The sequence below is a fragment of the Cupressus sempervirens genome, chromosome 8, assembly GCF_028749045.1.
Source record: "Cupressus sempervirens isolate cs-2001-9-10 chromosome 8, ASM2874904v1, whole genome shotgun sequence".
NCBI classification, from domain to species: Eukaryota; Viridiplantae; Streptophyta; class Pinopsida; order Cupressales; family Cupressaceae; genus Cupressus; species Cupressus sempervirens.
The window spans coordinates 304,213,915-304,240,218 of NC_143125.1; the positions used below are offsets into that span (position 1 = coordinate 304,213,915).

Sequence of the window (26,304 nt, forward strand, 5' to 3'; positions counted from 1 at the left end):
TTTGATCATTCACTTAGTCACATATCTAGTGGTATATTTAGTTGTATATTTGATAGTTGATTTAGTCACATATTTAGTGGCATATTTAGTACCATATTTTGTCACATATTTAGTATATTTACTCACATATTTGGTATTGTATTTAGTAGCATATTTAATAGTATATTTGGTCACATATTTAGTAGCATATTCAATAGCATATTTAGTCACATATTTGGTACATGTTTGATAGTGTATTTAGTAGCATATTTAATAGTATATTTGATTGTATATTTAGTAGCATATTCAATACCATATTTAATCACATATTTGGTAGTGTACTTAGTCATAATAGGGCACGGTGGAATCGAACCACCATCCTCCTACTTGTAAAGTAGGTGCTCTTCCATTGAGCTAGCACCCTTTAAAGAATACATAATAAATTATTATTTGTTTTATTTCATTCTCAATATAGCACACAAAAAGGTTATGGACCTATATTTCTTGAAATGGGGGCAACAAGACAACATCCAATCAAGCTAATAGTTTAAAGGCTCCATTTATCTCAAAAAAACTAATTCAAGTTTCTCAAAATTTAATTAGCCAAAGGAAAAGGGAATTGGGGTGATTGATTTTAAATTTAAAAATGGTGTTTGACTTGTTGTAACAATGTAGAAGTGCATGTAGTGACTAGAAGATTGCTTCAACTGTGTCATCAAAAAGAAGACACTCTATACTAGATACAATGTCATTGCCTTAATGAGACTCTACACTAGCCATTGGCATGACACTCCACTAATAGATGAAAAGCCACCAATCATAAACAAATGAGCTAGAAAAAGAACACAGTAAACTCTTCATAATCCATTCCATCCATATACCTATCAATACAAGAATGTTTGCTTGTGCCACATCTTTGTGGTTAGCCACCTCTAACAATTTCTACAAATTCAGATAGTAACACTAATAATACAATGAGAATAATTACATCATAGTAAATAATGCAATTAAATAATATTCTCAATGCACACAAATAAGAATTTCTAAAAACTTAATTATAACACTAAAATACAATGAGATTATTTATACAACACTAAATAATGCAAAACAATGATATTCTCAGTGCACCAACTTCTTCAAAATTAGCTAAGATCATTCACAAAACAAAGTACTAGGCTCTATAAAGTTTGCAACAACAAATTGTCTAGAGTTGGAGAAGGATAAAAATCTCAAACTATGTTGCTTAATCCCAAAAGTAGAGTTCTTGTGAAATATTATCCAAAAATAATATCATAGGTATCTACAAGATAAGGCTAGAAATGCTCTGAATAGACCATTAATAAAAAGTAACTTAATAGTAATGTGAATACTATAGTTGAAGCGAATACCTTATTTAATGGAGATTGTTTATTTTTCTATGTAGCTAAAGCAACTAGTCCTTGCACATCCAATATGGTGCTAGATGAATTTCTTTCCCATTATTCCATTTTCTGAAATAATCATAAAAGACTCATGCAAATATATGTAGATAACCCAAATGAAGAAAGATGACAACTGGACTTCTAAGAGGTCTATGATAAATACACTTTCTACATTATAATAATAGGTATATCAACCAACCTGAAATGAAATACACTTTCCCACAAAAAACATTTTTCAGACATCATATATATCATGTCCAGCCCTCATACATGTTGCACAAATTGTCAATTCTTGTAGCTTGATGAAGAAGATGGCCCACTTGTTTTGAGAAAATATGTTTTGAGACAATAAATTTTTTGCACAAACACTGTAAAAAGTATTTTACTAAATACTATTAAAAAAATGGACTTGAACAATATTATCAAATAACTAGTAATTTAGTAATAATTAACCTTTTCCCATCAGTGTCTTGACCTCCCATCCTTGCCACAACTTGTTTTAGCACCGATAATGCATACACATTCTTACATGGTAATGAAATGCATGTCAAAATTTATCAACATCAAAAGCTTTTAATCAAAATACATGATTGATAAATAAAATTACATACCCCTAAAAGTGTGACTTCTTTGTTCTTCCTTCATAGATGAAAATAAAATAGATAATTCATTATAGCTTCCAACCCTATCTTTATCTATTGTTACATGAATCTATTTCTACCTATTTCCCTATTGCAACTCTCTAGTTTGATGTTTTTTAGTAGCATTCAAATAACTATTCTCTGTTTTTGACACATTTATTTGTGTAGTGCTTAGGATTTTAGAGTTAGCCTTTATAGATGTCGGTGAGTCCTATTGCTTGTGATTTGTGCTCTTTGAGAAGGCAATTTGATTTCTACCTATACAAATCTGATTATTCCCCATGTATGAAACTTCAAATTTTTCCATCAGTTCCAAAATGTGGAACTGTTGCAGGATCTTCCTAGTTGTTAACAATGAAGGATGGAGAAGTAAAAGGTATATCCTCATGTACTGTATATCTTAAGGAATCTTCCAACTCCCATCCACTAAAACTCATCATGTCAGCTACACTTAGATGAGATTCCCAATAATTAAAGACACCCACAGAGTCTTCCTAGTTTTGGTAGATGGTACTCTTTGAGGAATTACCATTAGACTCAGACCTACTAGTTTCTAAGTTGTCAAGTGGTGATATCTAGGACTCTTCATCACCTTGAAGCATAATTTCTTCATCTGTCATAGAATCTCTTCCATGTTCACCATTTTCCTCAAATGCTTCTGTAAGATTTCTATCTTGATTTAAGCTAAACAGTCATCCCTATCAAGTTCAGGCCCAACCAAATCGAATTCGTGTGACCTTGCTTCCTAACTTTTGCCAATACCTTCAAGATCCTATGAAAATAGTAAAAACAACTGACATTAGACATTACTTAATTAAATTATTTTTATCGTAACTATAACATACTATATAGCACCAAAAGAGTAATGACTATAGGGCATAAAATTAGTAGTTTACTTTATGAAGAACACCAACATCAAAACTTGTAGTCCGTGCAAGTTTTTTCAAAGCTATATGTAACTCTTTCATAGTGTTCAGAAGGACTGGAACTGTAGTCATCAAAATGGTTCAAACTTCTTTGAGCTTTGAATGAAGAGACTAGAATATTGCTTGGCCCTACCCTGGAAAGACTTCTAGCTTCTATCCTCCATCTCTATTTTTGATAAGACTAATTATTATGCTTGATGCAAAAGTCAATGTAGACTGCAAAGCAAGAAGTAAAAGGGTAACCTATGAATATCACTCATGATATTAGATTTTACATCACTCATATGATGTTAGATTTTATATCACCCATGATGTTACAAAAATATAAGTTCCATAACATTAACATTCCTACTACAAAAGATAATCATTTCACTTAATTTAATTGAGGTAACAACACATTACCATAGTTCTAGTACTTCCAAGATGTGATGCACTACATGATGAACCATTAGAAAAACTGCATATCTACAAAAAGGTCAAAGTTATTGTGAGAAATTGCTTCCAAATGATGCACATTCAAATAAGTTCTCAATCAATTTAAAAAAGTGAAAATTCATACAAAAAAATAGAGTTGATGCAAGAACATGGGGAAACCTATTTTCTAAATAACATAGACATAACATAAAACCATATAAATCCAAAAGTGACAACTAACTTCATCCAACTTTTAACTCTAGCCCAACCTCCATGCTATGATGGGGCTGTGGATGTTGTCTAGAAAATAATTATAGCAGAGGTCCCTCAAGGATTGTACAAAGGAATGGGAGATCCATTAGTTGTTGTGGCAACACTGAATGCAATTCTCTTTAAATGCAAGAGGGAAGATGCAATTCTCTTTTTCATCAACATGAAACAAAGTGTGGTTTGACACAATAATTAAGTTCAAAATGATCTTTTTATCTATATTCATGATGTATAGCTAGGGTTTAAATCTTTTGTTCATAGTTTTGTATTAATGATGTATGGCTGCTTATCTATATTCAGTTCATTGTGCACATAAGGATCAAAAGCAATATCTATTGTAGAATGTTGTGATTATAACTTGGTATGATGCATTGTTTGGTACAAGGTTTAAAATGTATCAAAAGATGTACTATAATAGGGAAATGTTTCACATAGTAAGATATCACTTCAAAGGAAGGGAAATGTACAAGTAGACCCAAACTCTACCTAGGGTAACCTGAGAACGAACAAAATGTAAAACATTACTTTCTCTATGTTTTGGAATTCCCTAGGTTGTATTATATTTTGATTTTTATATGTTGTTTATTACTCTAAGGTTGCAAGTATCCATTCACATTTTTTTATAAGAATTTAGAAGTGTGAGTGGTCTGATATTTATATGTATCAGAAAGTGAACTTGTAGATTTGATATTGCAAGAGTCAATGGATGGTAGCTTAGATGAATGAGAATTTGGATAACTATTTACAGTGTATTTGGATTCCAAAAAAATCCAATATAACTTCTACATGAGCTTTTTATGAAAGAGAAAACTTGCATCTTTGGATTGTCCATGAAAAAGAACATTGTTACAATCATGGCAGTTGTCCACAAACATAGCTTTAAATCATTAAAAAAGGCATTGATCCATGTTGCATTTTCCTTGAATCTATAGGATTTTTGGTTTCCTTAAATCTCAAAGACATATGAAATTCCCATGTTTTCATTAAGAAAATGTTCATATTTGTGACTATCATACTACTTGTGCAATCATTGTGATAGGGACAATGTTATCCCTTTGGAGAACTAGCTCATCATTGCATTTTGGACTTTCCTTGCATGTTTACAATTTTTATGCATAGTTGTGTAAGATCCTTACTATTCAAATACAATAGAGTTGTCATAATTTCATTCCTTACATTGATGGTTCTTCATTAGAAATTGATTGTCTAATGTTGACTATTACACTCACAATCTAATTTTGATTCTTATCATTATTTCAAAGGTTTGGGTTTGTTGTATAAAGTTCATGTGTTGAATTAGTGGTAGATCATGTATCTAGTTTGATATTAGGTAAGTTGGTTATATATAATGGTATCTTTGTACCCATAGTCCCATATTAGGATAGTCATGTGGAAACAAGAGAAAGTTCTAGGTCTAAGCTTTGCCAAAACCTTATTGTATTATCAATTAAGTCTGTTAGCTAGGACCTAATAGGCCTTGAGTTTATTGCTTGTTACTCCAAATCATTGATAGAAGGATGGAATTATTGATTTTCCTAAAAGATCCTTATCCCTATTTCTTGAATCACTAAAAAATTTGGTGGAATACTATGCAAGAAATGGACATTTGAAGCTTGAGCAACTAATGGTTTGGACTTCGAGTTAGAATTTATTTCTTTGAAATCATTTCTTGTTGTCTGGCATTTCAACACCCAACCATGCCATTTGAAGTCATTTGGTTAAGTATGTAAGGTCTCTGGACAACGTATTTGTAGGTTATTATTGCTGCAATATAATATTTCTCATTTCTAACAAATGAGTGTTCATTTATCATTTATAGTTAGTTTTGAGCATTTGGCTAATTACAGTTTCATGTCTACTTTGTACCTTCAAATTGTTGTAGGTTTTGAGCTTTGAAAATTGCTAGTGATTGTAATTTATTATCTTCTATTATAAATCTAAAATTTGCAAAATATCTATTTCTTCTCTTCTCTATTCTCTATCAAATCCTATCATCAAGGAAAATACAAAATAAAAAATACATAAGTGTTGCATATTATTGAATTCAAATCTTGCATACATATTGTCAATTCATATATAATAAATCATTTTATAATAATGGTGGATAAAAATTAAAGTGCATATTATTTGATGGATATCCATACATGTTCCAAAGCTCCCATTTCATCAAAGGTTGGGAGTATGCTGACAATGATTGTTGAATCTAGCTTTACACCTACCAATTGTATTCTATTGAAAGTTTTTTAAGCTCTTTCAGAAAGTCAATTGCATGAATATCTTGCAATAATTTCTATAGGTGAGACCATTGCTATCATTACATTTTTTGTGCATATATATGAGGAATTGGTCATGTAGATATTTTTGACCACTATGCTTTAAGTAAACATTCTCAATACATTGAGCTTAAGAGTCAAACTCTAATTGCAATTATCATATATGGTTCAGCTAATTGAAAATGATTTGAATAGGCTGTTGAGGGGGTTCCATAGATCAAGGAAGGTTGTAAACTAGCTAAGTGGATCCTGGAAATAACGTTTAGGTTCCATAGATCAAGGAAGGTTATAATCTAGCTATGGGAATGTTGGAAGTAATTTATGGGTTCCACAAATCAAGAAAGGTTTCTATGTGGATATTGGAAGTAACTTCACCCTCTAGGTGTCAACTATAATCTATAAAGCATCAAATCTATATAGGTTAGTAAGCTTTCCTTATTAATCTTTTCATATTGTATTAACTCACACCATAAATAAATCTTGGAATATTTTCTTCTAACTATGGTTTGTAGCAAACCATTTAGGGTGATGTGATGGTTAAGGCTCTATTTTTATTGAAAGGCTATAGCGTGATCATGTTGCATAGTAGTTTTTGAAGAAAAAAAAATTAGATGTGTCAGAATAGAGTTTTCCTTCACTAAAAAATATCATGGCTTCTTCTCTGATGATTTGCCATGCTGAAGGAACTACAAATATGTGAGAAATATATTAAAATTTAATTTAATACTCACAACCCTAAACCTAAAATTTTACTCGGCACTTAAAAGTTGCTTGACACTTGATGGTGTTGAGTGACAGGCAAAAGGTGTCGAGTTAGCTCGACACTCAAAGAAATAATACTTGGCAACAATGGATGCTGAGTAAGCTTGGCTCCAAAAGAAATGCTCGACAACAATAGATGCCAAGTGAGCTCGGCTCCAACTGAGAAAGAGGATGTCGAGTGTTCTGTTCTACTAAAAAATTATAACTTAAGAAATTCCAACATGAATGCTTTCACCATTAAAACTAGAGAGCCAAAGCTTTAAGCTTTCAAACAAATTACTCAAATGCAACATACAAGGGAAGAGCAATGAATTCAAGTATGCCTGCTTGCCTTTTATTCAATCTTTGATTTAAACTATTACAAAATCAGGGAGCATTCAGCTTCAACTAGAAAACCCTAAAATAACCCTAAACTGATAAAACTTCAAACTTCAATAAACTTTAAACCTATAGCTCTAATGGTTGCATGCAATGGTGCCTAGAGAAATCACTGCTTCAATAGGATGAATCTAACAATGACAAACTTACAGAGTGAACAGGGGAATCATGTGCAACTATAGGCACAAACTTCTTTCCTTCTTCCTTCTTTGCTCAACTCTGCAACTTCTCTCTGATTTGCTTGATCTGATTGAACTCACTGAATGAATGAATAAAAATTCTTTTTTGTCATATCTTTCCCCCTCAACGTTCAAATTCAAAATCTCACCTACAAAAAATAAATGTCTGCCGTTCATGGATGCCTGTAGTGACCTGATAGGGTAGATGGGCATGGGGCTCGAGGACAACCTGTTGGCTCTTCAACGTTTAAGTTTTTCAACACTCCCCCTTTGTCCTGAGCCAAACAAACAAGGATCAGAACTGATCCAAATCAACTACACCAAGACTCTCTCTTAAGTGTACAAAAGTTCCAATGCCTAATGGCCTGGTGAAAATATCTGCTAGCTGCTGCTCAGACTTGCAAAATTCCATCTTGATATCCCCATTCTCCACCAACTCTCTGATGAAGTGATATTTGATCTCAATATGCTTGCTTCTCCCATGGAAGACTAGATTTTTGGACAATGCAATTGATGAGATGTTGTCACAATAAATTGTGGTTCCATCCTCTTGCCTTTCATTCAAATCTATCAAGATCCTCCTTTGCCAAATTGCTTGACATGCTACTGCATTTGCTGCAATGTATTCAGCCTCTGTTGTAGATTGAGCAACACTAGGTTGCTTCTTGGATGCCCATGAAATTACACCCGATCTCATATGAAACATGTAACCAGAAGTGCTCTTCTTATCATCTAAACTTCCAGCCCAATCGCTATCAATGTAACCAACCAACTTGAAATCATCATTTGCAGTATATAAAATCCCAAATCCCTTGATACCTTTCACATACCTTAGGATCCTTTTTCCCGCCTGCCAATGGGAATCATTTGGGGTTTCCATAAATCTGAAAATCAAACTTACTACATGTATTAGGTCTGACCGAGTTACAGTCAAATACATTAAACTTCCAACCATACTCTTGTATAGTGTTGGATCCACTCTCTTGCTAGAGTCTTCCTTGCTCAACTTTAGACTTATCGCTATTGGTGTGGGGGCTACCTTATTATTTTGCATTTTAAATCTCTCCAAGATCTGCCTTGCATATTTTTCTTGAGAGATGAATATGCCATCATGCATTTGTTTTACTTCTATGCCTAGAAAGTACTTCAAGAGACCTAGGTTTGTCATTTCAAATTCACTTTTCATGGCCTCTTTGAGCTCACCAATTAGAGCCTTATCATTACTAGTAAAAATTAAATCATCTACATACAAGACAAAAATCAATACATTACCATCTGCTAACTTGATGTAAAGAGTGGGCTCACCATTGCTTTTGCTAAAGCCATTGCTCATCAAATATGAGTCAATCCTACTATACCATGCCCATGGAGCTTTCTTGAGCCCATAAAGAGCTCTCTTCAACCTATATACTTTTTTTTCTTCACCTACAACTTCATAACTAGGTGGTTGCTCCACATACACTCCTTTCAATACACCATTAAGGAAGGCAGACTTCACATCCATTTGAAATACCTTCCACTTGTGTTGAGCTGAAATTGCTATGATAGCACGCATAGTTTTGATTCTTGCAACTGGGGCATAGGTCTCATCATAATCTCTTCCATACTGCTATTTGTAGCCCTTGACTACCAGCCTTGCCTTATGCCTATCAATCTTGCCTTCAGCATTGCATTTGGTCTTATAAACCCATTTCACTCTAATCACTTGATTCTTTGAAGGCAATTTAGTTAGCTCCTATGTCTCATTCCTTTCTATGTCATCTATTTCCTCATCCATGGTATTACACCATTTCTTCTCCTTAATAGCTTCCTCAAAATATACTGGATCACTATGAAAAAATAATGCAAAATTAACACTCTCATCATAATCTTCATACCTTTCATCTTGGTATATCTCCCTAAGACTCTTGGTCTTTCTTGGTAATAGGGAGGAGAGTGTGGGATCAGAATCTTCACTGTTGCTTCTTTGCGGACCAGGTCGATCTTCACTGCTACTCGGCACTGACACTCAATCATACCTAGAGGAGCTCAAAAATGACTGATGTTGCTTACCTTTTCTTCTATTTTCATCTTCTTCTTGATGTTCATCAACATCTTCTTCACTCATAATTGGCAATTTACTTGATGTGCTCGGTGACTAATCAGTTGAACCATACCAAGACTGATTTTCAAGAAATTCCACATCTCTTGAAATAGTCATCTTGTTGTTCAATGGGTCATACAATCTATATGCTTTTGATTCTGAGCTATACCCTGTGAAAATGTACTTCACACCTTTGTCATCTAATTTTTGCCTTTTTTCTTTAGGCACATGTGCATATGCAACACATCCAAACACTCTTAGGTGTTCAACTATCCATCTTCCTCGTGACCATGCTTCCATTGGAATTTTATCATGGACTGCCTTTGTAGGACACCTATTAATTAGATAAACTATTGTTGCCATAGGCTCTCCCCAAAATTCAATTGGGAGACCTTTCTCTTTCATCATGCTCCTTGCTATTTCAACAATGGTCTTGTTTTTTCTTTCAGCCACTCCATTCTGCTATGGTGTATAGTTGGCTGTGAGCTCTTTCTTTATGCCATGTTTCCTGCAAAAGTTTACAAAAGAATTGGAGCTATACTCCCCTCCTCTATCTGATCTTAGGACCTTGATATAGTGTCCACATTCTCTTTCAGCCTAGGCTTTAAATTCTACAAATTTATCAAATGCTTTAGATTTATTCTTTAAAAAATACACCCATGTCCTACGACTGAAATAATCAATAAATGTCATGAAATAAGTACTCCCCCTAATGGAAGTAACTTGCATAGGACCGACTAGGTTAGTATGCACTAATTCTAATGGATATCTAGCCCTCTTAGAATTTTCAGAATTAAAGAGAAGCCTATGTTGCTTACCCAAAATACAAGCCTCACACTTGTCACAAGAATTTCTTACATGTGGCAAACCATCTACCATTCTTTTATTTGACAATAAATTTAAACCAGCATAGCCAAGATGACCATACCTGAGATGCCACAACCATGAAGGGTCTTCAATCACACTCCTTAGAGCTGATTGTGTGTGAGGTGCAGCACAAACTTGAGATGAGAAACATGTCTCTATCCTCAAGGGAAACATTCTATTCTTTGTCATTTGACCTGTTGCAAGTAAGTTCTTGCTCCCATCCTTTTCATGAATGACACACGTGTCATTCTCCATCAGCACTTTGTATCCATTTTGAATGAGCTGACCAATGCTCATCAAATTGTGCTTCATACCAGGGGCAAAATACACATTTTATATTTCCCTTTTCTCACCTTTCTTGGTGCGGACCATAATAGATCATTTGCCCACAACTGGTAGAGTTCCATTGTTACCCATTTTAATTTCAGATTTGAAACTCTTGTCAATGAATGAAAAAAAAGTTTCATTGCCACTCATGTCATTGCTACATCCACTTTTGAGGTACCAAACCTCAGGGCTTCCTTCTTCACCAACATTACACATGATGAAGGCAACAGCATTGGGTCCACTTCCCATGTTCACATCAGATACATTTGCTTGTCCTAACTAATCATTCTGCTTCTTCCAGCATTCATTTGCATAATGCCCATATTTATGATAGTAGCAGCATTCTACATTACTCTTATTTGAGTTGTAGTTTTTCTTACCTCCTCTTGAAGTATTTTGTGAGCTACTTGCTCCATCTACTCTTCTTGAGCTTTCTACTGCAGCATTTCTTTGTCCTCCATTTCCTCGGCCTCTACCTCTAGAGTTCCTACCTAAGTCATTTCTTCCTCTCCCCCTTCCTCTTGGATTTGACTGAGCCTTGAATGCTTGCTCTTGGGAGGATGAAGAAGTAGATCTGTTGATCCTATGCTCATGGGTTTGAAGTGTACCCATCAACTCATCCATTGTCAAAATAGTGAGGTCTTTTTCCTCTTCTATGGTCATGACCAAATTGTCATATTTATGAGGTAAACTCCTCAATATCTTCTCCAGTATCCTCTACTCTTGATAGTCTTCTCCATTTGACTTCAATTGATTAATTACATTGGAGGTCCTTGAACTGAAGTCTGCGACTGATTCATTTTCCTTCATCTAAAGGTTCTCAAATTCCCTCCTTATATTTGGTAGCTTTACTATACGAACTTTATCAGTCCCCTTGAAGTTTGTCTCAAGGATATCCCATGCTTCCTTTGCATAATTTGCTGCTGCAATCTTTGGAAAAATTGTCTCTGTCATTACTGTTTCAATAAGACTTAATGCCTTTGCATCTTTCCTCCTTGACTCTTTCAAATGAGTCTTCTGTGCATTTGTGACAGTAGCATACTGAGTTGGATCAGTCACATCATTGAATCCATTGACCACAAACTCTCACAAATCATTTGCAACCATTATGGTCTTCATCTTCTTTGCCCATGTATCACAATTTTGCCCATTAAAGGATGGTGGCTGCTGCCCTATCTTTTTTGCATCTCCTGCCATGTCAAATAACTCAAGAAAACAAATGCCCTAACTCACTGTGGATGTGGGGCCTCAAAGCTCTGATACCATATGAGAAATATATTAAAATTTAATTTAATACTCACAACCCTAAACCTAAAATTTTACTCAACACTTAAAAGTTGCTCGACACATGAAGGTGCTGAGTGCCAGTTTTACTCGGCACTTGAAGGTTTCGAGTGACAGGTTGCTCGACACTTGATGATGCCGAGTGATAGGCAACAGGTGTCAAGTTAGCTCGGCACTCAAAGAAATAATACTCAACAACAATGGATGTTGAGTAAGCTCGGCTCCAAAGGAAATGTTCGGCAATAATAGATGCCGAGTGAGCTCAGCTCCAACTGAGAAAGAGGATGCCGAGTGTTCTATTCTACTAAAAAATTATAGCTTGAGAAATTCCAACATGAATGCTTTCACTATTAAAATCAGAGAGCCAAAGCTTTAAGCCTTCAAACAAATTACTCAAATGCAACATACAAGGGAAGAGCAATGGATTCAAGTATGTCTACTTTCCTTCTATTCAATCTTTGATTTAAACTATTACAAAATCAGGGAGCATTCAGCTTCAACCAGAAAACTCTAAAATAACCCTAAACTAATAAAACTTCAAACTTCAATAAACTTAAAACCTACAGCTCTAATGGCTGCATATAATGGTGCCTAGATCAATCACTGCTTCAACAGGACAAATCTAACAATGACAAACTTATAGAGTGAACAAGGGAAGCACGTGCAACTGCAGGCACAAACTTCTTTCCTTCTTCCTTCTCTGCTCAGCTCTGCAACTTCTCTCTGATCTGCTTGATCTGCTTGAGCTCACTGAATGAATGAATAAACATTCCTTTTTGTCATATCTTTCCCCCTCAACGTCCAAATTCAAAATCTCACCTACCAAAAATAAATGCCTACCATTCATGGATGCCTACGGTGACCTGACAGGGTAGATGGGTGTGGGGCTCGAGGACAACCTGCCACAGATCACATGGAAAGGTTTCCTTTCACCACAAGACACACATATGATAGATTCATCAAGAAAAATCATTCTCAGGGTTGTAACTATGGAGATGTTGGATGAGACAAGTATTGCTTTGGTTGAGAAATATATGCACACTATTTTATTTCTGGCCATTGATGCAATTGAGAAGACCATTTCTGGGCACCCTAGTCTGCCCATGGGATGTTCCCCCTCGAGTCATATTTTGTATGACAAGGTCATGAAGTATAATCCTAAAAATCCTTATTTTTTCTGTAGGGATCAGTTTATGTTGTCTGCTGGGCATGGGTGCATGTTGTAGTATGGTCTATTGCATTTCGCTAGATTTGACTGTGTTAAGGCCAGTCTTTGAAACAAATGGATACTTGATATGTTTTATTGTTTGGATCTCTTCAAGTATAATGATCAATTTATAGACCATGGTTGAATTCATTATAGAACAATTGATTTCTTTTTAGCAGAAATACATGGGTGCTCAATTTAATATGTATACAGACGTATTTGTCATTGATCGATGCTGAAGATTATAATATTGTTTTTCTAAATTATTTCAGACCGTATGAATCTATGAACTGCTTCAGATTGACATAACAGAAAATAATCTGTATCTATCATCACTTTATGATCAAATTTTTGGTTGTCAGCAAACAGGAAGATTATTTTATAGACTAAATTAAAATTCGTACTGATCAAATTTGTTAAATAAATGTTTCCAAATATGTTTCTATTTATAAAGCAACTGACAGAATGTGAAATTTGCAGCTTAATGAGCAACAGAAAAAAGAAAAATTAACAACATCCCTGTATGAACAGAGTAGTTAATGATAAAAACCAGAATGAGAAAAATAGAGCATCAGCATTTCATTCTGTAAAAATTGCTTCAGATTTTATTAACAAAAACAATGGTATTATTTAAAAACAATACAATATATGAAAAGCCTAAAGCTAATACTGGAAAAAATCTGATGTTTAACTGACATATCAGCCAGTTAACCAAGACTTGGAATGATGTCTGGCATAGCATTTTGATTTAAAAGAACTGGAGGCGGTGATTTGTATGGTGATCCAAAATTAATGCCTGAAAATCCGGCAGAAGCATGAGAAAACAATGAGTTAGAGTTGGAATTAACCATTAACACAGAAAGCATGGATTGAATACCACACACACACACACAGATGGCATGGGTGTTTGGTTGGCTTCTTTTCATCATTTGTGGGGATGCAGAAGAAGAATCATTCTTCATAGTCTCCATCATGTTTTAATCAGATTAACAATCGAATTCTTGTCTGTGAAGATAGTTTCCAGAATTATTTCAGATTGAGAATGGAAGATCATTGTTTATAATAAATACATTTATAAACTTTCAAGAAGAAAGCTACGTTGGCAGGAGGTGATTGTCAAGTATAATGAATGAAAAAATAAACTTTGAAGAATCTGCTGGCAGGAGGTTGAGTAGTCGGTTGGGTGGCTGTTTGATAGTATTAACTTCCTATTGGTACTCACAACCTCTCGATTCTTTGATGCATTGTATACATATTCTTTCATTCAATTGATTTGAGGGTGTGTAAAGTGCGTGGTGGTTGGGTTTAAGGCATCATATATCTGTTGTATTTTGAGAAAGAAACTTTGTGAAGGGGAGACAACATATATGAAAAGATTTGAGTATATTAATGATAATCTTTTTGAAGTAGATCATAGATTCTGATAACAACATTTGTTGAAGACTGAAAACCGATATGCTTCTAAGAAAGGTAGATAATTTACTTGATGGTAATTTTCAGGCATATCTGTGACAGTTTCTCTCTCAGATTTGTTTTAACAGTAATGTAATCTTGGAAACCTGTGCTAACAAAACAGTCTAGTTTTATTTTATCAAGTCTATTTTAAAATTACAGACAAGTATTTCAGATAACACATAAGTTACATTTCCAGATTATTCTTTCACGTTGTATTCAGTCAAAGATGGATAATTAGAGTTGTTTTTGATAAATCTAAAAACTATTCAAATTGTATATGTTTTTCCACTCGTTTTGTAAGGAAACATTTCAGAATTTGTAATCAGTTGTAATTATTGATTGTAATATTCTTAGAGTTGGCATTCTGAGAATTCTACGTGGGTACTTGGATCATTTGTGAATTTGGATGATTTGGTGCTCATATAAGGAATTTGCCATTTGGCGATTCCTTGGGTTGGTGCTCTAAAATATTTTATATTTTTTTGACTGTGGGACTGGATTAGGACAGTAGATCTGAACATAATTTCTCACCATTGTTTTTTTATCCTAGTGTTTCACATAAAAACTTCCGCTTTTTCTCTTGTATGGTTTGCATTGGTTTTGGTTTCAGTTCCATTTACTTTCATATTTCAATTTGATGTTTAACAAGTTCAAAATTTGATTACGGCTCAAAATTTTATATCTAATACTGATGCACTCCCCCTCAGTGGTAGAATTGTGTTCAATTAAGTTGTCAATTAAATAAATATAAATTAGAAACTTAAGTGATCATTTAAAATATTTGATCTAAGTTGCAGAATTTATTGCGACAATATCAAATTCTGACTTTGAGCTCACTATGATAAGATTGAAGCAGTAGGATGATGATTGGAGTCAACTTGGAGACTTAAAAACAAATGTACTCGAGGGGGACTGCTTGCAGGCTGTGAATGCCCCCCATCCCTAGCTTAAGAGACTATTCTTGCCTCTACGACCCCAACATGGCAATTTGTAAGTCCAATTTAAGGAAGGCTAGTTTCTGTCACGTAGACCCTTTGGCATAACAAAAAATAAAAATAAAAATAAATGTGCTCTCCAAGAAGATTGGAGAACACTTTGAGAGTTAGAAAATGGTTCTTAAATTGTCAATGCAATACTCAGTGCTAATTGATCTTATTGTTCTAAAAAGAAATGTTGAAATACTAAACCTACATCTTTGAAGAAGTTTGAAATTCTTCTCCCCAACTCGCTAAGAATCTTGCAAGGAAAATTCGAACTAAGTTAAAATGTCATGAATCAGTTTTGCTTGAATTGGGGAAATCACATAGGGGAAGCGCAAGTGGCTAAGACTATATCTAGGATAAATAAGCAATAGAACCAAATAGAGGTAAAACAAAAATAAAGGGCAGAAAATTAGTAAAATACTAAAATATGAACGTAGAAGAGAAAATTGTAAGATCCCTCTTTGCACACACTTTTTAAATATGATTTTTTTCCTCTGTTAAACTGTTATAAGAGTTGGAAATGGATATGAAGTAATGTTTATATTGTGAATGTCTTAATAAAATAGAGAGTAGTTGATACATCCTTGCTTAATACATAGTGATTCAAAGAATTACTACATCATTTCAACTGTTAAAACATTAAAATTTCACTAACGATGATACAAAGCACTTTCACCTGATGCTAAAGGGTGTTGATTTGATACCTCGATGATTAAGTTTTATGCTTTGGATAGTTCAATATTCTTTAATTGGTGTTGTTATGATGATTAGGTGTATGCATGCCTAACGATGATTATTCTGGTACTTCAATCTAAATTAATGAATAAGTTATGTTATATGGATTATGTCATTTAGATGATTAAATGCGGGTAGAAATGAATTAAAAAGTTGATTTTATGAAAGGTTCATGTTCTGATTTATGTAACTATCTAGATAGGTGTGAGGCCTTGCCTTGACCCATCGTAGCATAGTTGATACATTATTATTTTGATACTCATGACTCGATATGTCAGGACATTATTTGATGCACTAAACATTATTATGTTATTTTATGATGTGTGATGCCTTACTTTCAAATATTTGATTTCATCATTTAATGCTTTATGAACATATATAATGATGAAGTAAATGAATGTGAAACTAACACTTGATTATGCAATTTTAATGGACAAAAATATGAGTAGAATGAGATAAACAATTGATTAGTAGAAAGATGGATGTTTTTAATTTATATGATTTTTCTAATATGTAATTTACATAATGCATGTGATTTTTTGAACTACTGATGTGTGCAATGAGTGCACAGGATGTTTAGCCGAGAAACCTAATGGAAAGACGGAACTGAACCCCTTGCTAATTTGTGCTAATTTGCATGGTATTTCTTTGAAGGTTGTTATGTAGTCTTAAAATTTTTTTAGCTTTTGATTGGTCCTTATTAAGTCTTTAAGGCCTAAAAAAATTAAATTTAAGTACCCTAGGGGTAAGGGTATGGGTTGGGAGTACTTTCCACCCCCTTAGCCTCTTTGGTTGACTTTTAGGGTCACTCAAAAACCCTACTTTTGGTTGATTGCAAAAATTGATTTGTCTCCTTCATGAGTTGGTGAATCAAACTCCACCTTGGGGTTACCTAAAGTCTAGTTGAGTTAGGATCATATTTAGATACATTTTAGAAAAGTCTTGGGGTTGTTACCCAATCTCTAGTTTTAGAGAGAAGTTGGAAGATGGAAGGAAAGGAAGGATAAGCTCTTCTCAACTTGTCATTTTACCATAACTTTCTTTTGTGAAGGTAGGGTTCTTCACTCTTGTGATCATGTTCTTCATATTGTTCATACTTTGGTTTATGCATAAGGCATTGTGTTGCTCTTGTATTGCTTGCATGTGTGTTGAGGTTGTTTGGGGAGGGATCTTAACTTGTTCTTGGATGTCATTTTTATGCTTTGTTTTGAAATTTTCAGGGGATTTCGTGGGGATTGTTTTGGCATTACTCACCCTTGGATAGGGAAGAAGTGGCCAAGTATGGGGGAAGGGCCTTAGTTGGACCTCAATAGTGTAGAGTCTCCTCTCATGGTGAGAAGAGGGAAAAAGGATAGGGTGTATGGGCCCCTACTTGTCATCACATACCTTGTATGAAAATTTGAATTCTTAAAGAAGGGAAGGAATGAAAACCCTTGTTATATTAGCCTCGAAAGGACATTTGTAGAAGAATAGAAGTTCTTGAATTTTAGCCGCGAAAGGGCTATGTTATGGTATGGTGATTGACGTCTTCTATTGAGAAAATCTACCTCCTTCCTATTTTGGTTCAATGTTGAACCTATTGTGCAAAATCGGGTCAAAAATGCATGCTTGAATTGTTCATCATATATGTTGTTTTACCTCTGGGTTAGTTCTTGTCTTTCCCATGGTTCCCTTGGTGCATTAAAGATATTGGAAAAGACCTCTTGTGAAAGACCTAGAAGAAAATTCAATTGAATTGCAACATTATGTAAAAATTTGTTTAAAATTTGATATATTCGGCAAGGATGTCAAGTTTTCTTACTAGTTCTTTCCCGATGGAACCTTGAACTAGGTTGATTAATAGAAGAGAGAGAAAAAAAGGGGTAATGTTTCTTGCATATGAGATGTTCGTTGTATCAGTTTTTCTTATGTTATTTGATGGTAGATGTGATGACTTTTCTACTTTTTTTGTGACATTCTTATGTTTGTAAATGCATTCATTTGATTTAGTTTAAATTTGATAATACAATGAAATAAAATCTTGCAATTATAAGTTCAAACTAGGTTAAGAAAATTTGTATTGAATTGGAACTTCACTGGTATTATCATGAATCAGCACTAGAAAGAAAATTAATAATATTGTTGTTTATGTATTTGATATAGATGGCTTAAAATCTAATTAGGAAATAATAGAACATTTTCCCCAATCCAAATTAAAAAGAAGAAATAGTTGCTCTCAAAATTTAAGACTTAGAATGATATATATATATATATATATATATATATATATATAAAATAACTCTCAGGAGCAAAAACTCTCTCTAGAGTTTGTATGGAGAAAATTTAATCTCCTCTTTTGAAACAGAGAACCTTAAAAGATTCTCTCAAATATCCTTTCTAACTTATTAAATATGTTATTATTAAATATATAAATAAAAGAGAGAAAAACAAACAAAGAAGAGACTTATAAGTTAAACAAATATCCTAAGTTTCTATCTACCTAACTATTTACCATAACTCCCTGTCCTACCAATAAAACTTTAAAGAAAACTTAAACTTTGACCCCCCTATCTTACTAGGCGTTGACAATGCCTTGAGGCTTGATGGGCTCACACATTCCCATGGCAATCTTATCATAAGGGAAATGGACTTTGGTGGGAGGGGCAAGTCACATTAAATGAGTGACATATTAAACTTATTTCAAACCCCTTTTACCCTGCAAATTGCCTTGGCCAGCAAAATGTATCTCCACACCTGGATTATGCACAGTACTTGGGTTTGCATGTGCAAACATAGGGCCATGTGCTGAGAAGAGTGTGGGGCGGTTGGGGTTAGTTAGGAGGGTTAGGGGCTTAGTAGGGTTAGTGTTAGTATGTTTTTTTTTTGTTAATTTTAGTAAGTTAGTATGTATTCTTTTTTAAATGTTAGAAGTTAGTAAGGATAAGTGTAGTTAGCAGTTAGTGTTAGATGTTAGTTTGGCTTAGGTTAGTAGTTTAGCATGGTTTTAAATTAGGTTTTCTTTTATGTTAGTATGTAACAAATGTTAGAGTTCTAATTAATGTTAGTAAAAGCTAGATAATGTAAATTTAGTTTTTAATTCTTAAGAAAGTTAAGTAAAGATGTATTTGAATTAATTTAGTAATTTTAAGTAATTATAATTAATGTTAGATGTTAGTTTTTGTTTACTATTTTAATTAGTTAGTATAATTTGGTATATGAGTTGTTTTGTGAGTTTGATTTTAAACTCTCTTTTTTATATATATGAATATATTTAAGTGCTTTAATTATCTATAAAATTTAATATGTTAAGTTAGTACATAATGAGAGATAGGTGAATGCTAAAAGGGTGAGGTAGTTAGTATATGTCTTTTTAAATTTTTTTTTGTTAATTAAAGATAGTTTTTCAATTCTAATTGCTAAGAAATTGATATGTAGTATTTAGTTTTAGGATATTAATTAGATTTAATTTCAAATTAGTATAGTAAGTAATCTGATTTTGTTAGTTTAGTTATCTTTTAAATGTTCTAGATTAACATTGTTAATATTATAGGATATAGTTTGTCTAATATTTAAACTTGAAGTGGGTACATTTTATATCAAATGTTTGAATAATTAGAGTTAGTTCTATGATTGTAATACTTCAAAATAATTAGATCTATTTTGTTTATTATTTAATTGGTTTCCATATAATTTAAATGTATTGTTCATTCATAGTCTTAAGGAGAATAAATGTGATAATGTGTTAAACCTTTTGATAAATTGAAATTGGAATGTTTAATTTAATCGATCGATTTAATAACGAAAGTTTAAATTTAACGATGTATTCTCACTCACGATTATTAACTTAATTAGGATGTCAGGATATCATTAGGAGATCATGTATCTGTTCCTCATTAAACCTATAATTTAACATGCTCAATTAAACATATCAAACTTAGTGGTGCTATTAATCCTTTTATCAAAAAAAAATTGGTGTGTTTTTGCACTAATTTTTGGGCATGACAAAAATATACCATAGGATAAGGAAAAAAAGGAGACTCGTACTAGTCTACCATTACCATGAATATTTTCCAAAACATAATGTGACAAACTTGATAGAATAATAAATATTACAATGGAAAGTCTCCATCAGTGAAAGAGGAGAGAAGGAATACTTAATCGCATTGAACTTTAAGGCAAGTTTCAAAAGTGAGGACTACCAAATCATTCTTACTCTTAGGAGGGAAGTCCACAAAGGAGCTTAGTGAAGCATAACAAGCCAAAAGTCAACTTGGCTAGGGCAGTGAGTTGAAGAGGAAAGATAGGATGAATGATTGGTTAAAAGTACAACTATATAAAGGTTTCGTATGTTGGATACTGAGGGCATGGGATTAAAATAGAAAGAGGGAATGTTAAGATAATGATGAAAAGAGAAAACAATTCTACTTCATTAGATATAAGGCATATAAGATTTAAATTGTTTTCTAAATAGTGTCATGTGAATGAATGGATAACCAGATTGAGTCAACTAGTTGGGTACTTATGCCTTCATAAACCATGATCTTGTTAACTATGTTGAAAATATAATCATTATTAGAAAAAATAGGCAAGACATTTTTCACTAAGATCGCCAAGGCTCTAATCCTGTAAGAAATTTCATCCAATCCTTGGAAATACTAGCTTCTCTTTTATTCCCATTTTGAATAGAACAATTAGCAAGATCATCAACAAAAATGTTGTGACTTCTAATTATGAAAATGATTGTCAAAAAACTGGTTCATATCATCCAAAATGCAAAGATCACCATTTTCCATTTCCTAGTGGGTTTCAATCTTACCATGCATCATATTAGGAAATAGCATGCCTCCTCCACCAAATTGAGTTTAAGTTTGGAATCAGATTCTATGATCTGAAAGAAGACTGCTAATTCAATCCCTTCAAGAAAGGCCAGAAGTTCTGGATCATTAATGGTTTCAATCCTAATTCCTTGTGAATAGTTCAGAAGTGTATGACATCCTTGGGAGTCTCCAATGACCACCCTAATGCATGCAATGGCCTGATTTTTCTTAGTTGTCCAATAAAAACATATTTTGTAGAAAGGAATAGGTCTAATCTTGTTGTTGATAAAACTGCTTCCAGTTGGTTGATCCTACTATGATCAAATTGCTCCAAATAAACCTTTTTCACCATCCTTGAAATGTCTACAATGGTGCCACAAATAACTAATTAAGACTCAGTTATCACACATGAGTAATATTCTTCAACCTTCTCTCAAGCTCTACTAAAAAATTCAAATTTTCTTCTTTGGAATATTGCCAAATGATTTCAAAAATTTAGTTTTATAGGCAAAAATCCATCCTAATTTCTCTTTTCTTGCCAAAAATTAGTTATCATTGATGCAACCCAAAGATGGCACATATCCATGATCTTACTTTGTTGTTTTCTATTAATTCTTGTGTTATGATAAGTAAGGCATACACACAGTGGGTGAAAACTTCTAGTGTGGAAAAGCTCCTTAAATTATTATATATCAAGGTATAGTTCAAGGGAAAGAATATTTATATATTGCAAGAACACCTATTATTATTTTGTCCCATGGTTCTAGTATCATGATCTGTTGTCCATATTAGGTAATCTCCTTGTGCACACATGAATAGAATAGTTGTTAAATTCCTTTGTCAATGGTAGGGGTTAAGTGCAATATTATTCGTAAACCTCTTTCCAATATTCATAATAACCTTTTTCTTAAAGTTTTATTAAAACTTTAATCAATATTGTATACACACTTTTCATGCAATCATTGTTACCAAGAATGGAAGTCCTTTGTAGTATATAAATGTTCTTCTCTTCCTTATATATTGAAGTCTTTGAGTAAGTGTTTTCTATATCAGAAAGTCTTATTTTTTAAGAATTGATTTATTTTTCAATCTATACAACATCTCAATTCATGGGTAAGTGGATTTCTTAATATGCATGCCCATGTTTACTGACATTGTACCACTATCAAATGTCTTAAATGTGTATTGCATGTTTATATCTCTACAATATTATATTGCCACTCTATGGGTAATCTTTTATTTGGGTTATATTATCTATAGGACATCATAAGTGCATTCTTATTTTACCCTTAAATGTGTGTGTCTTTTATGGATGAAAGGTTCCTTTGGTTTCTTGGACGATAATTTATGCTTTTTAATTTTTCTATCTACTCAACGAAGCTTTTGTCTCTACTTTATTTGTCAAAGTTATATAACTATAACTGCTCTTAAAATTTTCTCAAAAGGAAGTAAAATTTATTCAAAGTTGTAAATTACTATCACTAAGCCTTCTTGGTGTTCCCTTTATATTCACTTAGTCATACTTTTATGACTTTAATGTAGGATTTCTCAACTTTGTTGCCTATATGATTGCCAGAGACCAATATCAACTAGTTTCAACTTGCCAATATCCATCTCATATGCAGGAACTAACAAGGTCAACACTTAGCAAGTGAAGTAGATTAGTTGACATTTTTTATTTATCTTTATCATTAATATCTATATTGTGTTGAAAGGAATGCAGGAATGAGACCCCTAATATTATGAGAACCCAAACCCAATTCACCAAACTACATTAGAGGTATCCATCTGGGCTCAATCTGAACTATTACTCTATTGTTGGAAAGATGGAGCTCAACAAGGTTGGTAGCCTTTTTTAAAAAATGAAGAGGAATGTAGCCATCTAAATGGTTGCTAGTGAGATTTAATCTAGAAAGTCAACTAAGATGTCCAAGAGAATTGGGAATGGTACCATTAAGCTAATTGTGTTCTAGAAACAGAAATTCCAAAGTGGAAATCCCACCCAGCTCAGAAAGCACATTGTCAATTAGCTAGTTATAAGAGAGTCTGGGATATATCAAGGACGAAAGAAAACCAATTAAAGCTAGAATTTGTCCATTCAATGGGTTGTCAACAATACTACAGTATTGAAGGACATTAATATTTCCAATGCAAGCTAAAAAAATTCTTATAACATTGGAATGCAATAGAAAAATTTGGTGAGTAGGGGAGATGATTGACATAACAATATTTCCTTGATATTTTTAGTTATTTAGTTTTCGGCCAACATGAGCTTTTTGAGATGAGGAAAATGACAAAGAGTTGGAGGGAATGACTTGTTAGGTCACAATGTTCAAGCCAAATGGAGACTAAAGCAATCAAATTTTCCAACCATGTGGGGAACTTGGAAGTAAACTAGTTCTAACTAAGTTGGGGATAGGAGAGGGAGGTGAGTTTTTGTAAAGTATTGTGGATGTGGTCGAATAGATCACATAATTTGAGGTTGAGATGGTGGAGATTGTGTTGGAAATGATTGAAAAGATCATACATAAAAAGTAATGGAAATAGTAAAGAATGTTCTCAATGATTGTTTTGTCATTGATGTCAAACTTGCTACTTGCAGGAATGACAATTGCTTTAGTGATCCAAATACTATCAATTGGTTGATTAAAAAGGAGGAGGCAATCAATAAGATGTAACTAGAACACCTAGAGAAAGGTTGAAGTTATGATGTTGTAATGAAGTACAAGGATCAGCTAATCCATTGATGAAAAAGTGTATTGATGACATACTCTAAGACACAGAGAATGGGCACACTAAAACATATCAAAGATGTAAGATTTTAGCTAAGTCATTTGTGAAGCCTAACTAAGTCTATTAGAGAGGGAGCCAAGCAAGCTAGTCAGTGCCGAACAGATTCCTAGTTGAAGCTGAGCAAGTTCAACCTTAGTAAGTGCTGAGTGATCTTCAAGTGCCGAGAAGATACAAGTGCCAAGTCAAGAAACAAGTGCCAAGTAGGATACAAGCACCGAGTAACACAGAGGTTCCAAGCATTAGTAAACCAATAATGTCGAGTTGCTGCATTATTTCAAAGATCGAAGATTCACCAGATCTGAGCTGACAAGGTTATTATCTAGAATTCTGTGAATTAAATAGAAGATAAGAGTGATGAGCTGGTGGCATAGAACATCATGTAAAACACTTTTGGAGAATACAACTAGACTTTAGAAGAATTTTCTAGATAAGAGAAAGATATGGGGTAGATACATTGTACCCTACCTAATCCACCTAAAACCCTAAAATTGGAGAGGAAGAATCGAGCAAGAAAGGGACTCCATATTTCTATTTAAGGAGTCATAAGGTCACAACGCAAAGTGTGAGAGGAGGTCAAGCATGAAAGCATAAAGTGCTGAAGGAGGTGCTAAGGAGTAAGAGAGAATAGTTACTCTGCTTCAATAGATGACCACATATATGGTTGCATTGGTATGATGAGTAAGAAGACACTGCATTCAAAATGTGGAAAGCCCTATCAGACATCTATGGAGGAGATCAGAATGTCCAAAGATAAAAAAGAGAAAGCCTTAGAGGAAAGTGAGGATGTTTCTTAGTATGGCGCTAGAATAAAGGAAGTGGTAATTGCAATAAGATGTTTGAGTGGTCAATTGGATGAAGATACTATTAATAGTAAGCTCTTAAGAACCTTGCTCCCTATCTATGCTATTAGAGTATTAGCAATACAAGAACTAAGATGTGTACCAGGAAACAATCTAAGTTTTGAAAGAATAGTGGGTAGACTCACTGAATTTGAGTTATCTAACTTTGACAACTATAGACCTGAGAATGTTGAATCTGCTTTCAAGGCCAAGCTATCACTGAAAGATGCTAAACAGGTGAAACCAAAGAAAGGAAGAAAAATGAAATATGTATCCAGTGATAGTGGCACTGATGAGGAAGATGTGGAACAATTGGAACCATTGCTAGCTAGAAGATTTCACAGAGGCAAAGGAAAATTCAAAGGTAAGATGCCTATCATTTGTTTCAATTGCAATGAAGTAGGACATATTGCTGCAAGGTGTACATGGAAAAAGGATTATAAGGAAGGCAAAAAATATAGAAGAGAAGATGATAAGAGAGATTACAAAGAAAAAAGCAAGAAGTGTTATATTGTTGAAGAGAATTCTGATGATCATGATGATGAAGTTGTTTATGTAGCCATAAAGGACCAATCCGATGAAGAAGAACCTACAACACTGGTAACAAGTATGAACAAAAGTGATAGATATATCATAGACAGTGAATGCTCACATCACATGACAGGAGACAAAAGTAAGTTTGTTAACCTTACTCAATATGATGGAAATAATTTTAGATTTGGTAATGATGCTCCATGTCAAATAACAAGAAAAGGCTCCATTAAGCTTACAGAAAAAATTTCATGTGATAATGCATACTATGTTGAAGGATTAAACTACAATTTGTTGAGTGTCTCACAGTTAGGCAATGTAGGATGCAAAGTAGAATTTGGAAACAAAACTACAAAAATCTATGGTACTGATGGTAAATTGATAGGAAAAGGAGATCAAACAAGAAGTAATCTATTTTACCTTGATATGGATGATGTTTCTCATTTTGTTGCAAAATTTGATGATAAATGGTTATGGCATAGAAGGTTATGTGATGTCAAATTTGACAATCTAGTCAATATTAGTAATGAACAAAGTTAGAGGTTTACCTAAATTGAAAAAACCTGATAATATCATGTGCAAACAATGTCAGCTAGGAAAGATGACAAAGTCAAGTTTCAAAAGTAAAAACTATACATCTAAAGAAGTACTTGAGTTAGTCCATACTGACTTATGTGGTCCAATAGAAGTACAAAGCTATAAAGAGATAAATATATAATGTTGTTTGTTGATGACTATTCCAGGATGATGATTGTTATGTTCTTAAAGAAAAAATTTGATGCTTTTCAAATGTTTAAGTGGTATGTGGCTAGAGTTGAAAAGGAAATAGGAAAGAGTTTGAAATGCCTAAGATCAGACAAAGGTGGTGAATTCACATCAAATAAATTTGAGATATTTTGTAATGACAAAGGAATCAAAAGAAAAATGTCAGCTCCTAGAACTCCCCCACAAAATGGAATTGCTAAGAGAAGAAATAAATATGTGATTGACTGTGCCAAAACACTAATGATGGAAAAGACTGTTGCTCTAAAATATTGGAGAGAAGTTGTAAGTGTAGCTGTTCATACACTAAATCATGTACAAGTCAAGAAAGGTACAAATACAACATCTTTAGAATTATGGTATGGTCACTCACCCAATGTAAAACATTTCAAAGTATTT

General features: G+C 33.5%; 1 non-coding gene and 1 pseudogene across 1 annotated transcript; one reads left to right on the forward strand and one right to left on the reverse strand.

Annotated features, from left to right (window-relative positions):
• LOC149542619 (LEAF RUST 10 DISEASE-RESISTANCE LOCUS RECEPTOR-LIKE PROTEIN KINASE-like 1.1) overlaps window positions 1–26,304 on the forward strand; it is a 93,344-nt pseudogene that overhangs the window by 59,445 nt on the left and 7,595 nt on the right.
• TRNAV-UAC (transfer RNA valine (anticodon UAC)) lies at window positions 332–403 on the reverse strand. Its single transcript has one exon. It is a non-coding gene; the product is annotated as a tRNA-Val (tRNA).